General features: G+C 43.4%; 1 protein-coding gene and 1 non-coding gene across 2 annotated transcripts in view; one reads left to right on the top strand and one right to left on the bottom strand.

Annotated features, from left to right (window-relative positions):
- The window catches only part of CEACAM20 (CEA cell adhesion molecule 20), an 80,699-nt gene extending 76,269 nt beyond the window's left edge, over positions 1-4,430 (bottom strand). The window contains exon 1 of the mRNA XM_077848983.1: positions 4,260-4,430. The gene's annotated coding sequence lies outside the window, so the exon portion shown is untranslated. The remainder of the gene's footprint in view (positions 1-4,259) is intronic.
- A 1,390-nt stretch (positions 4,431-5,820) lies between these two features.
- Positions 5,821-5,954, top strand: LOC144289641 (U4 spliceosomal RNA). The gene has a single exon (XR_013357463.1). It is a non-coding gene; the product is annotated as a U4 spliceosomal RNA (small nuclear RNA).
- The last annotated feature ends 6,386 nt before the right edge of the window (positions 5,955-12,340 follow it).

The following is a 12,340-nucleotide window of genomic DNA, read 5'->3' as shown; positions in this document are numbered from 1 at the left end:
GCAGTTCAGTCTACTCTGACCTTTTTACAAACTCAATTGTTCCCATATTAGAATCATCTGTGGAGCTTCTGCCCCCAAATGCACAAATCCAGACCCACCCCTGCAAGACACTGATTTAGCGGGTTTGGCATGGAGCCCAGCTACGCAGGTTCACAAAGCTCTGCTGAGGTTTCTGATATGCAGGAGTGGAAAGTATCTCTCTGACACAGAATGCACCTCTTATACCAATCAAGTAAGTCTGTGCTCAGTGCTTCCCGTGGGCCCTTGCTTGGGGGCTTTGGTGCACAGAACACAGCCGCATCCTGACTCTGGGTAGCCCAGAGTAGCTTGGAGGCATTCCTTCAACTAAACATGATGAACACCACAAAAGCAGTATGAGCGCAGTGCTTTGGAAGCAGGGTAGGGTGGTGGATCATTATCAAAGGGACCATAGAGGAAGTTGAGGTAGCCCCTGAAGAAGAACTGGATTTTTGCCTGCTTAGTAATTAGGGTATTGTGGCTTTGGCCACATACAGCATATACACCCTGGTTCGGGCTCAATTCCCAATCCTGCATCAGGCTCCCTGTGAGAAGCCTGCTTCTCCCTCTGCCTCTCTGTGTCTCTCATGAATAAATAAAGAAAATCTTTTAAAAAATAAAAATTAAAATTAATAGTGTGTCACATACCCTAACAGTAACCCTACTCCTAAGCCCTACACTCTACCTGTCTGGAGAGATCTTTGAACTGCAGTATATCAAGCACATAGACTCACACTCACCCTAGATCTGAGAAAATAGGTTCCTCAAAACACGATTTAAAAGAGAGAGAGACAGAGAGAGAGAGAGAGGCCTAGTTATTCTGAAGAAGATCCCAAATATTTAAAAATTGGTAATATTTCTGAAAATGGTGTGAGTATAGAGATATAAAAACACAAGAACCAACTGAATACCAATTTAAAAAGTATTTAGAGGGGCACCTGGCAGGCTCAGTTGTTTAAGCAGCCAACTCTTGATTTCAACCCAGATCATAGTCTCAGGGTGATGAGATCAAGCCCCAGGTTGGGCCCCACACTCAGCGTGGCGTCTGCTTCTCTCCCTCTGCCCTTCCCCTCGCTCACACTTTCTCTCTCTAAAATAAATAAAATTAAAAAAAATAAAATAATAAAAAGTATTTAGAGCCCCAAATCCCTTCCTTGCTTCAGCTGGGTAGATAGCAGCCATGCCTATACACTCACACCAGCGGAAGTCTGAGGGTTTGTTCACTGGAGAGGTCTCAAACCTCAGGATGTGAGGCAAATACCTTAACCCTATCTCCTACTCCAAACCCCTAACTTCTGACCCTAACTTTCTGGAGAGGGCTGTGAACTGCAAGATACTTACATACATATCTTCACCCTCATCCTGACTCTAATCCTAGAAAAGAGAGGGAAAAAAAAAAAAAAAAGATGTGACATATACATGCAATGGAGTGTAAGTCAGCCTTTAAAAAGAATGAAATCTTGCAATGGAGCTAGAGAGTATTATGCAATGACATAGATGGAGCTAGAGAGTATTATGCTACGCGATGTATGTCAGAGAAAGACAAATATCATATTATTTCAATCATATGTAGAATTTAAGAAAGAAAACAACCAGCAAAGGGAAATGAAAGAAAGGGGCAAAAACAGAGCATCTGGGTGGCTCCATGGTTGGGCATCTGCCTTTGGCTCAGGTCCTGATCCCGAGGTCCTGGGATTGAGTCCCACATCGGGCTCCCCACAGGGAGCCTGCTTCTCTCTCTGCCTATGTCTCTGCCTCTCTCTGTGTGTCTCTATGAATAAGTAAATATAATGAAAGAAAAGAAAAGAAAAGAAAAGAAAAGAAAAGAAAAGAAAAGAAAAGAAAAGAAAAGAAAAGAAAAAGAAGGAAGGAAGGAAGGAAGGAAGGAAGGAAGGAAGGAAGGAAGGAAGGAAGGAAGGAAGGAAGAAAGAAAGAAAGAAAGAAAGAAAGAAAGAAAGAAAGAAAGAAAGAAAGAAAGAAAGAAAGAAAGAAAGAAGAAACAGATTCTTAACTATAGAGAACAAACTGATGGTTACAGGAGGGGAGTGGGCTGGGGGGGATGGGTGAAATAGGAGACTCGGGTTAAAGAGGGCACCTGTTGTGATGAGCACCGCGTACTGTATGGAAGTGTTGAATCACTAAATTGTACACCCAAAACTAATATTACACTGTACATTAACTAATGGGAATTTAAATAAAAACTTAAAAAAATAACAGCGTGTCAAGACAATCTTTTTGGTAAGGAACACTAAAATCAGTGACTCTCCAAATATATAACAATATTATATTCTCATCTAGTTTTTCTTTAGTTAATAGCTCTTCAGAGGAGAACACAGGCAACACCCTTTTTGAACTCGGCCACAGTAACTTCTTGCAAGATACATCCACGAAGGCAAAAGAAACAAAAGCAAAAATGAACTATTGGGACTTCATCAAGATAAGAAGCTTTTGCACAGCAAAGGATACAGTCAACAAAACTCAAAGACAACCTACAGAAATGGAGAAGATATTTGCAAATGACCTATCAGATAAAGGGCTAGTTTCCAACATCTATAAAGAACTTATTAAACTCAACAGCAAAGAAACAAACAATCCAATCATGAAATGGGCAAAAGACATGAAGAGAAATCTCACAGAGGAAGACATAGACATGGCCAACAAGCACATGAGAAAATGCTCTGCATCACTCGCCATCAGGGAAATACAAATCAAAACCACAATGAGATACCACCTCACACCAGTGAGAATGGGGAAAATTAACAAGGCAGGAAACAACAAATGTTGGAGAGGATGTGGAGAAAAGGGAACCCTCTTACACTGTTGGTGGGAATGTGAACTGGTGCAGCCACTGTGGAAAACTGTGTGGAGGTTCCTCAAAGAGTTAAAAATAGACCTGCCCTACCACCCAGCAATTGCACTGTCGGGGATTTACCCCAAAGATACAGATGCAATGAAACGCCGGGACACCTGCACCCCAAAGTTTCTAGCAGCAATGTCCACAATAGCCAAACTGTGGAAGGAGCCTCAGTGTCCATCGAAAGATGAATGGATAAAGAAGATGTGGTTTAAGTATACAATGGAATATTACTCAGCCATTAGAAATGACAAATACCCACCATTTGCTTCAATGTGGATGGAACTGGAGGGTATTATGCTGAGTGAAATAAGTCAGTTGGAGAAGGACAAACATTATATGGTCTCATTCATTTGGGGAATATAAACGATAGTGAAAGGGAATAGAAGGGAAGGGAGAAGAAATGTGTGGGAAATATCAGAAAGGGAGACAGAACATAAAGACTCCTAACTCTGGGAAATGAACTAGGGGTGGTGGAAGGGGAGGAGGGGCGGGGGGTGGGGGTGAATGGGTGACGGGCACTGAGGGGGGCACTTGACGGGATGAGCATTGGGTGTTATTCTGTATGTTGGTAAATTGAACACCAATAAAAAATAAATTTATTTAAAAAATAATAAAATAAAATAAAATAAAAATAGCTCTTCATACCCATGTTTCAAGAGATAATTTTCAAGGATTCTCACAACTCAACATATGTTACATTTAGCTTCAATACAATTACTGATCCAAATCCACCAAAATGACGACCACCTGAAATAGATTTTATAGAGGGAGTGCCAAGCAGGTGAAAATAATCTGTTATCCTGTCTTTTTGCTTTTTAATGTAACTACTACACATTTTTTTTTCATTTTTTAAAAGATTTTATTTACTTATTCATGGGAGCCATACAGAGAAAGGCAGAGACACAGGCAGAGGGAGAAGCAGGCTCCCTGCGGGGAGCCCGATGTGGGACTCAATCCCAGGACCTCGGGATCAGGACCTGGGACTCCAGGGTCATGCCCTGGGCCAAAGGGGCAGGCACTAAACCGCTGAGCCACCCACGGATACCCATACTAGACGATTTTAAAACACATATAGCTCACATTGTATTGCCATTGTTCAATGTTGCTTCCCACTTCTCAGGTGGCTCTCAGTTCAGCCTAAGTATATACGCAAGAGATTGATTTTAAATTATTGGGGGTGGGAGGATAAGAATTAAAATAGTAACAGCATTGAAATCGAGTGTGTCCCACACACATATGCATCATACTACCTCACTGAACTGCCTGGTGTCCTCGTGTAGGGATGTACCTACCGCTGTGTAACAGGTAATTCCGAATATTCATGGTTTAAAAAGTTAGGGTGGCACACACAGTTTCTGTGCGTCCGGACTTCGGGGCCGCTTACCTGGGCAGTGCTGGCTCAGCGCCTCTGGAGGTTTCAGGCAGGAGGAGGGCCGAAGCTGCAGGTAACTTAACTGGAAGCGGGTGTGGGGTAGACGACCCACTTTCAGGATGGTTCCTTCCCGTGGCTGTCGGCAGGAGGGGCCAGGCCCCAGCCCCGACCCCACCCTCCACCTTCATGGGGCTGCTCTTAGGGGTGAGGTCCTGCGGACAGAAGCGCTGGAGGCTGGGCCACAGGAAGGGAGGCTGCGAACCCGCGCTCGGGGGCGCCGGGAACCGCCTCGGGTGCTGCAGAACTCACACGCTGGCGGAGGCCGTTGGGGAGCCTCGGCAGCACCCCTTCCTCCTTGCCCTCGTCGCTGGACCAGCCCCAGCGCCACCTGAGCGCCCCTTCCCTCTCTTTCTGGGCCCTGGCTTCCGGATCGAAGCCCCTCAGGAAGGACAAAAATCCTGATTGGCCGAAGACTGAGCCAATCAGATGCTCCCAGGCCCACGACTGGTCATGTGACCTGGCTCTGGCCAATGGCGAGCGAGAGGATGTCTCCAGGGGGATGATGGGAAAATTGTTATTGGCTCTTGAGGAGATCTAGGAAGGGACCAGCGCTTCTCAGGTTTGGGGGCCCGGCTGCAGTTGCTGGCGAGCACGTGGCGGTCATCTTCGTCCGCGGAGGGAGCTGACCTCGGGTGCAGCGTGCTGAGAGCTGGGAAGGGCGATGCGGGACCTGGGGTTGCGGAGTTATCACTGAGCAGCCGTGTTCAGCAGCCCAGGAACTGCCCCATCATAGGAACCCCTGCTACATGGGATAGTACATGTCAGAGTTTCAAACCATTTTGAGTTAGGACACCCATGTTATGCAGCCAGAAATGTCCAAACTGATATTTTGAAGGCTGGTTTGCGCGTTTGATCATAGCCCAGGCTCAGTTAAGCGTGGGATGGAGTGAGGAGCAGGGACACAGGTGGCAAGATGAAATGTCCATTAAAAATGATTTAAAGTAGGGATGCCTGGGTGGCTCAGTGGTTGAGCATCTGCCTTTGGCTCAGGCCTGATGTTCAGTCCCGGGATCGAGTCCTGCATGGGGCTCCCCTGGGGGAGCCTGCTTCTCCCTCTGCCTGTGTGTTTCTGCCTCTCTGTGTGTCTCTCGTAAATAAATAAATCTTAATAAATAAATATACAAATGTCTTAAAATACGAGATGGACATTAAGGGGAAGAAGCCCACCCCACTCCCTACCCCTCAGTAAGACTTTGAAGACTGGAGTCGTCACCATTGTAGACCCCTCAGCTTTGCAAGAAGACAAAAGTTTTTCCAATACAATTCTCTAAGAAGTGAGGAATTGTGCAAATGTAGATATTTTCCAAACTTTGGGCTAGTAAAATGTCACCATTAACCACCAAATGAGATGTAAAGTGACAGATTATTAAGCCTAAAAGATGGCGCAGGTTCAAAGCCAATCTGGAACAATTCAAACCAAAGTTTTTATTTTTTCTCTCCTACTTTATTTCTTTATCTTGGGGGGTGAAAAATGTCGCATGTCTTGTGTTTGTTAATAATCCCATTATTCATAAGCTTTGCACAGCTGCACTATCATAGCCAATGAGGTTTATCTGTGGCATGATTACTACCAACTGAAAAATTTCCCTCATAATCCTAAAATTTGCATTTTCTGCACATTGTGAAAGTTTTTACTGTGTTAAAGCTGCTTCCTTATTCTCATAGTGTTATATATATATATATATATATATATATATAAATATATATATATATTTAATATATATATAAGGGATCCCTGGGTGGCACAGCGGTTTAGCGCCTGCCTTTGGCCCAGGGCGCGATCCTGGAGACCGGGGATCGAGTCCCATGTCGGGCTCCCGGTGCATGGAGCCTGCTTCTCCCTCTGCCTATGTCTCTGCCTCCCTCTCTCTCTCTCTGTGTGACTATCATAAATAAATAAAAATTAAAGAAAAAATATATAAAATCATATATATTTATTATAAAATAATATATAAAAATTATATATCATATATTTATATTATATATTTAAAATATATGTATTTATATATAATTGCAAGACTTTGCCTTGAAACTCTAGGCTGTTCTAACTGCTAGTAACAAAAACCTCAGCAAGGCAAGAAAGAGAAAATGTTCTGTACTCTCCTGTAGTTTCGGAAAAGCAGACCTTGCCTAATGAAACTGTCCTTGTAAATCTATTCCTAGCAAAGGAGTCTTATAAGACAGCAAGGCTTCAAAGATTGATGTTGCTGCATCCTCTGACAGCCACCTTCAAATTCCTGTATTAGTTTGCTAGAACTGCCATAACAAAGTATTACTGGATACACTGATGGCTTAAATATCAAGTTTTTTCTCATGATTCTGGTTTTTTCTCATGATTCTGGAGGCGGGAAGTTCAAGATCAATGCTGGCAGAGTTTGTTTCTTCTGAGGCTCTCTTTGGCCTGTAGATGGGCATCATCTTGCTGTGCCCTCAGATGGCCTTTGCCCTGTGTGCACATATCCCTGATGTCTTTTCGTCTTATGAGAACACTGGTCCCATTGGATTGGGGCTCCACCCTTATGACTTCATTTAAAGTTAATTACCTCTTTGGGACACCTGGGCGGCTCAGTCGACTAAGCGTCTGACTCTTGATTTCAGCTCAAGTCGTGATCTGAAAGGTTTATGAGATGGAGTCCCTTGTCTGTTTGAGTTTCTCTCTCCCTCACCCTTTGCTCCTCCCCATCACTCGTGTGCACATACATATGCTCTCTCTAAATGAATAAAAACTTTTTTTAAAACAAGAAGTTAATTATCTCTTTAATAATTGTGTCTTCAATACAGTCACATTGGAATTTAGGGCTTCAACATATGAATGGTTGGAGTGGACCACAATTTAGTTCATAACACCTCTAAAATCTGGACTGCTTGTCTTAACTAATAATCTGTTGCCCTTGCTAATAATATCTACACCGACACTCCCTTTTCCTGAAAAGTACAAAGGCTTGGGAGGTTTGGGTTTTTTTTTTAAGATTCTATTTATTTATTCACAAGAGACACATAGAGAGAGACACAAACATAGGCAGAGGGAGAAGCAGGCTCCCTGCAGAGGACACTTGATGCAGGACTCAGTCCCGGGAATCCAGGATCATGCCCTGGGCAGAAGGCAGGCGCTAAACTGCTGAGCCACCCAGGCATCCCAGACTTAGGAGTTTTTATTGTCCCTTCTCTATTCTGCCCTCATGGAGCTAAAAAGAATATCATAATTCTGCTAGATCTTCTTATTCAAACAAAGTGTCATGTCACTTAAATTCATATTTTCCTTCTATTGATCTATGGACCATGACTGAAACAGTAATGTGAGAAAATTGCTTTCATGCAGGAAATGTTGGTGTGTTTTCTAAATGTTGGGAGAATAGATCTGGGGCTGTGACATTCTAATACATCTGATTTGACTTAGGACTAGATTGATTCCAATTCTTAGAGGCTCAAGGGGACAGACCTAGCCCATGGAAAGACAGCTAGCTGGGTGCTCTCTGATGGGAAGGAAAAGGAAGCCAATTCTATCAGGCCCCACAGACTAAAGATCTGAAGCTGCAGAACTAACCCACTGGGGGAGCTGCTAACACCAGTAAGTATCCTAGAAAATTGGGGAATCAAAAAGCTGCTACTACTGGAGCTCTTGGCTCTAGGACCATGCCATGCTTGCTAGATTCATAAAGATAAGAGCTTCTCAAAATGCACAAAGCCAGTCACTGATGGTGGCCCAGAAAAAGACACCAGCCTCTCCATGACTGTGCTCATCAGAATCTGTGGCAGAAGCATCATAAGCACGGCCACCATTTCACTTCCCCTTTCCAAATCTCATGAAATATGTCAGGTTGGCAGAACCCTGGCTTCAAGAGAAGTGAGGAAGTGTGGTTTTAGCTTCCCTGCCTCTGTAGCACGAAAAGACACCCAGAAGAAAGAAGGCTTGAGCAGGCAAATCCACAATCTAAAACCCCTGGGACATTTTCTCTTCAGCTTCCTACATCCAGGGGAAATCCATATCTGGTCTTTCCCCTGTGTAAGTGGGGCTTTGCAGAAAAAGCTCCAGACAATCTGGTGTCTTTGCACCCACTTTCCTACCAGCAACTGAGCGGAGATTTAAGATCTCAATGATCACCCTTCATCCTGGCCTAAAGGCAGAACCAGGAGAGAAAGAGAGAGAGAGATCCAGAAGTAAAAGAGAAAGAGAGGGCAACATGTTGGTTTTATTCACCAAACAATAAAGAATATAAGGAAACATTACTGAGCTGTGCGGCCTAATGGGTTTGCCATTACCTCCCTCTGCTTTCTGCTCCCTTAAATCGAGCAACTTAACTTAGGATATAAATTTGGCTGTGTGTAACAGATTCAAAATAAGAATAGCTCTAATAACACATAAATACATATAAATATATTTCTCTCTTCTGTAACAGTGCAAGCTGGCATACAGCTCTGCTCTATGAAGGTGTCCAGAGCCTGGGTTCTTCCATCCTGTTCTTGGCCATCCCTATGGTGTTGTACTCATTGCAGTGGTCCAAGGTGCCACTCCACCATGTCCCCATTCTTGCCTGAAGGAAGGGAAACCAAGAAAGAAAGACCTCATTCCTTTCAGGGCATGACCCCAAAAGGGCAATTCTGCTCACATCTCATTGACCAGAACCTGGCCTTGGGGCCACACTTGCTGAAAGGGAGACTGGGAAACATAGTCTTTATTCCAGACAACCATGTGCCCAGGGAAAACTACTTTAACTGTGAGAGAAGGGCCTAATATATCAGGGGTGAGGGCACCACTAATTTCTCTTCCAGATCATCTTATTTCCTGTAGGCCCTTTATCATATAGCAGAAGGTGACAGGTGAAAATGGACTCTTTCTAGGGATAGGTAAATCTAAAAACAGAGGGAGGGGGTCTGAGCCACCCCAGACTCATCAATCTCATAACAGGGAAGTTGAACAAAAACCAGGGCCTTATCCAACTCCAGGTTTCTAACTAGAATTGTACTGGCATTTTAGGTGAGACAAGTTTCTGTTGTAGAGGACGGTCCTGCCTATTATCACAGGGTATTTAGCCCGTAAACATCATTACTCTTCTGTCCTCAAGCATAGTGACAACCAAACTGTAGGCAGGTATTTCCAAACCCCATAGAAGGAGCTGGGGTTGCCTCTGACCAGTCTTTCCATGGAAACATGAAACATGTGTAGTAAGACTTCTCCCTATCTAAACCTAGCCCCTGGTGAAACAGAAGATCCTTTTGGCCTTCCAGCTGCCTTCTACAATTCAGCTTTGTCCAGAGCCACCCAGCACTGGTTATTTGTCGTGTTATTAGTTAAATGATGCTTTACTGCTCTCCTCCAACACACCAAGCCCTTGCAAATGTGCATATGCACATACTTGCACACACAGGCTGGGAGAAATGAATGATGTTACAAGGGCTCAAGGAGCCAGGAAAACAGGACCTGACCCTGTGTCTCAGGAAACTCATCGTCCCAGGACCAGAGGAAGTAAGGCTGGCTTGGCCTTATGAGTCTGGCCTTGGACAATGTATTTAACCACACTCATTGTATATCTCTGTTTCCTCCTGTCTCTGAAAAAGCGGCAACAATACCTAACACCTATTAGTGTTAGGAGGTCCAAGGGACTAAAAGATTGGTGTATATAATGCTTAAGATCACAGATTCTGGAAACCAGCATCTGGGTCTGCCAGTCATGTACCAGCGACATGGCCTTGGATAGGTTGGCTACCTGTGCCTCGTTCTCCTCCTCTGTAATAGGATGATGGCATCCCCTGCCATACAGCACTGTGCCCCCTTATTCAGTGTCAACTTCTTTGTAAATGCTAGCAATTGTCATTACTGTCTCCTCCAAGAGGGACTCATTCTTTTTTTTTTTTTTTAACTCTAGACATGATTCCAATTTCACCAATTTTTCCACTAATGTGCTTCTTTTGTTCCAGGATCCAATCCAAGATCCCACATTGCATTTAGTTTTCATGTGTCTCAAGTCTCCTTTGTGACAATTTCTCAGTCCTACCTTGTTTTTTCATGACTGTGACCATTTTAAGGAACACAGAGTATTTTGTAGAATGTCCCTCAATTTGAGTTCAGCTAAGCTCTTCTCATACTTAGACTGGTGTTCTGGGTTTTAGGGCAGAAAAATACCATAGAGGTGAAGTGGCTCTTCTTCTTCTTTTTCTTCTTCTTCTTCTTCTTCTTCTTCTTCTTCTTCTTCTTCTTCTTCTTCTTCTTCTTCTTCTTTTTCTTCTTCTTCTTTCTTTCTTCTTCTTCTTCTTCTTCTTCTTCTTCTTCTTCTTTTTCTTCTTTCTTTCTTTCTTCTTCTTCTTCTTCTTCTTCTTCTTCTTCTTCTTCTTCTTCTTCTTCTTCTTCTTCTTCTTCTTCTTCTTCTCCTTCTCCTCCTTCTCCTTCTCCTCCTCCTCCTCCTCCTCCTTCACTTCTTCTACTTCTCCTTCTCCTTCTTTTCTTCTCTCTTTTTATCATCCCATTTCAGGGCCTACATAATATCCACAAGACATCACTATCCAGATTGAACTTGCTCCATTGGTTAAGCTGATGCTAATGAAACAGAAGTGACTCATTATATCTGCCATTTGCATTCTGTTTTCCTACTTAGCTAACCCTTCCCCAGGTTACCTATGGACTTGATGATGGTTTGTTATGATTTCTGCAAATGTAACTTAGCTATTTCTTTTTTTTTTAAGATTTTGTTTTTATTTATTCACGAGAGATACAGAGAGAGAGAGAGAGAGGCAGAGACACAGGCAGAGGGAGAAGCAGGATCCATGCAGGGAGCCCGACGTGGGACTCGATCCCAGGTGTCCAGGATCACACCCTGGGCTAAAGGCGGCGCTAAACTGCTGAGCCACCAGGGCTGCCCAATCTTAACCATTTTTAAGGTACAGTTCAGCAGTATCTTCACATTGTTGTGCAATGGATCAAGGCTCATGTTCTTTCAGTGACACATCAAAAATTTTGCAGTTATGTGGACAGTTATGTTTTATTTTCATCATTATGTTTTTCCTGTCATCTGCATTGATGCAAGTAGCATATTAGTATGTAATTTCATGGGTGTTATTGTCTAAAAACTGAGTCAATCTTACTTTAGATGAGTCATTTTTAAGTCAAATATTGAGTAAATAAACAAAAGTGCAGGTGGGGTGTGCATATGGAAGGAATTATAATGTGGTATGAGAAAGGCTGAGGCTTGGGAAACACAGACCTGCTAATCGTCCTCCTCCCCCAGGGTATCCCCTACCCTTCCTCAGTCTCCACTAGATCTTAAATCACATGCTCTCAAAAAAAAACTCTGTTTTTCACCTCTCCTTTCCATCAGAGGTTGTTTTTATTTTTATTTTTTTTATTTTTTGGAAGCAAGTAACTAAATCCCAAATCAAATTGTTCCAGGAAGATCAATGGAAATATGTAGACTCCGATGATACAAAAGCTGAACGATTAGTGCCAACTTCAGGCACAGCTGGATCTAGGTGTTTAAATGTCATCAAAAATCTGTCCATCTACTGACTATGCTTTCTTATGTGTTGGCCTCATTCTAGGCAGCCTCTCTACTCATGATAGAAAGAGGGCTTCCAGTTGTTCCATACTCAGATCCCATCAGCTTAGCAAGCCAGACAGAAAGAAAATGCTTTATTCCTCCAGAGTTCCAATAAAAGTCCTCTGTTTGCTTTTCTGGAGCCTGTGGTGGATGGTATGTGTCCAGCTATCACTGACGCACAGTGCTGAAATGTTCTTAGTGGCTAGGCTTGGGTCACGTGCCCAACCCTCTCCCCAATCACTGTGGTTGGAGGATGAAGTGCTCTAATTGGCCAGGCCTGGGCCTCCTCTCCGTGCAACTGTGAGAAGGCTGGTTTCTCAAATGAAACTCCAGGTGCTGTTATCCTGATAAAACAGCCTGAAAGCTAAACAAGCTAAAGCTCAGACTCCTCATCCACAGATGATTATTAATCGTGTTGCAAATATTTGCTTATCACCTACTGGTGGTCTCCTGGACTGATTAATTGCCCCAGCAGGCCTTCACAAAAATCATCAAAAAAGGCAA

Source organism: Canis aureus, chromosome 1 (assembly GCF_053574225.1).
Source record: "Canis aureus isolate CA01 chromosome 1, VMU_Caureus_v.1.0, whole genome shotgun sequence".
NCBI lineage: Eukaryota > Metazoa > Chordata > Mammalia > Carnivora > Canidae > Canis > Canis aureus.
The sequence above is the reverse complement of the archived record's forward strand: the minus strand, read 5'-3'. Positions and strand labels throughout refer to the sequence as shown.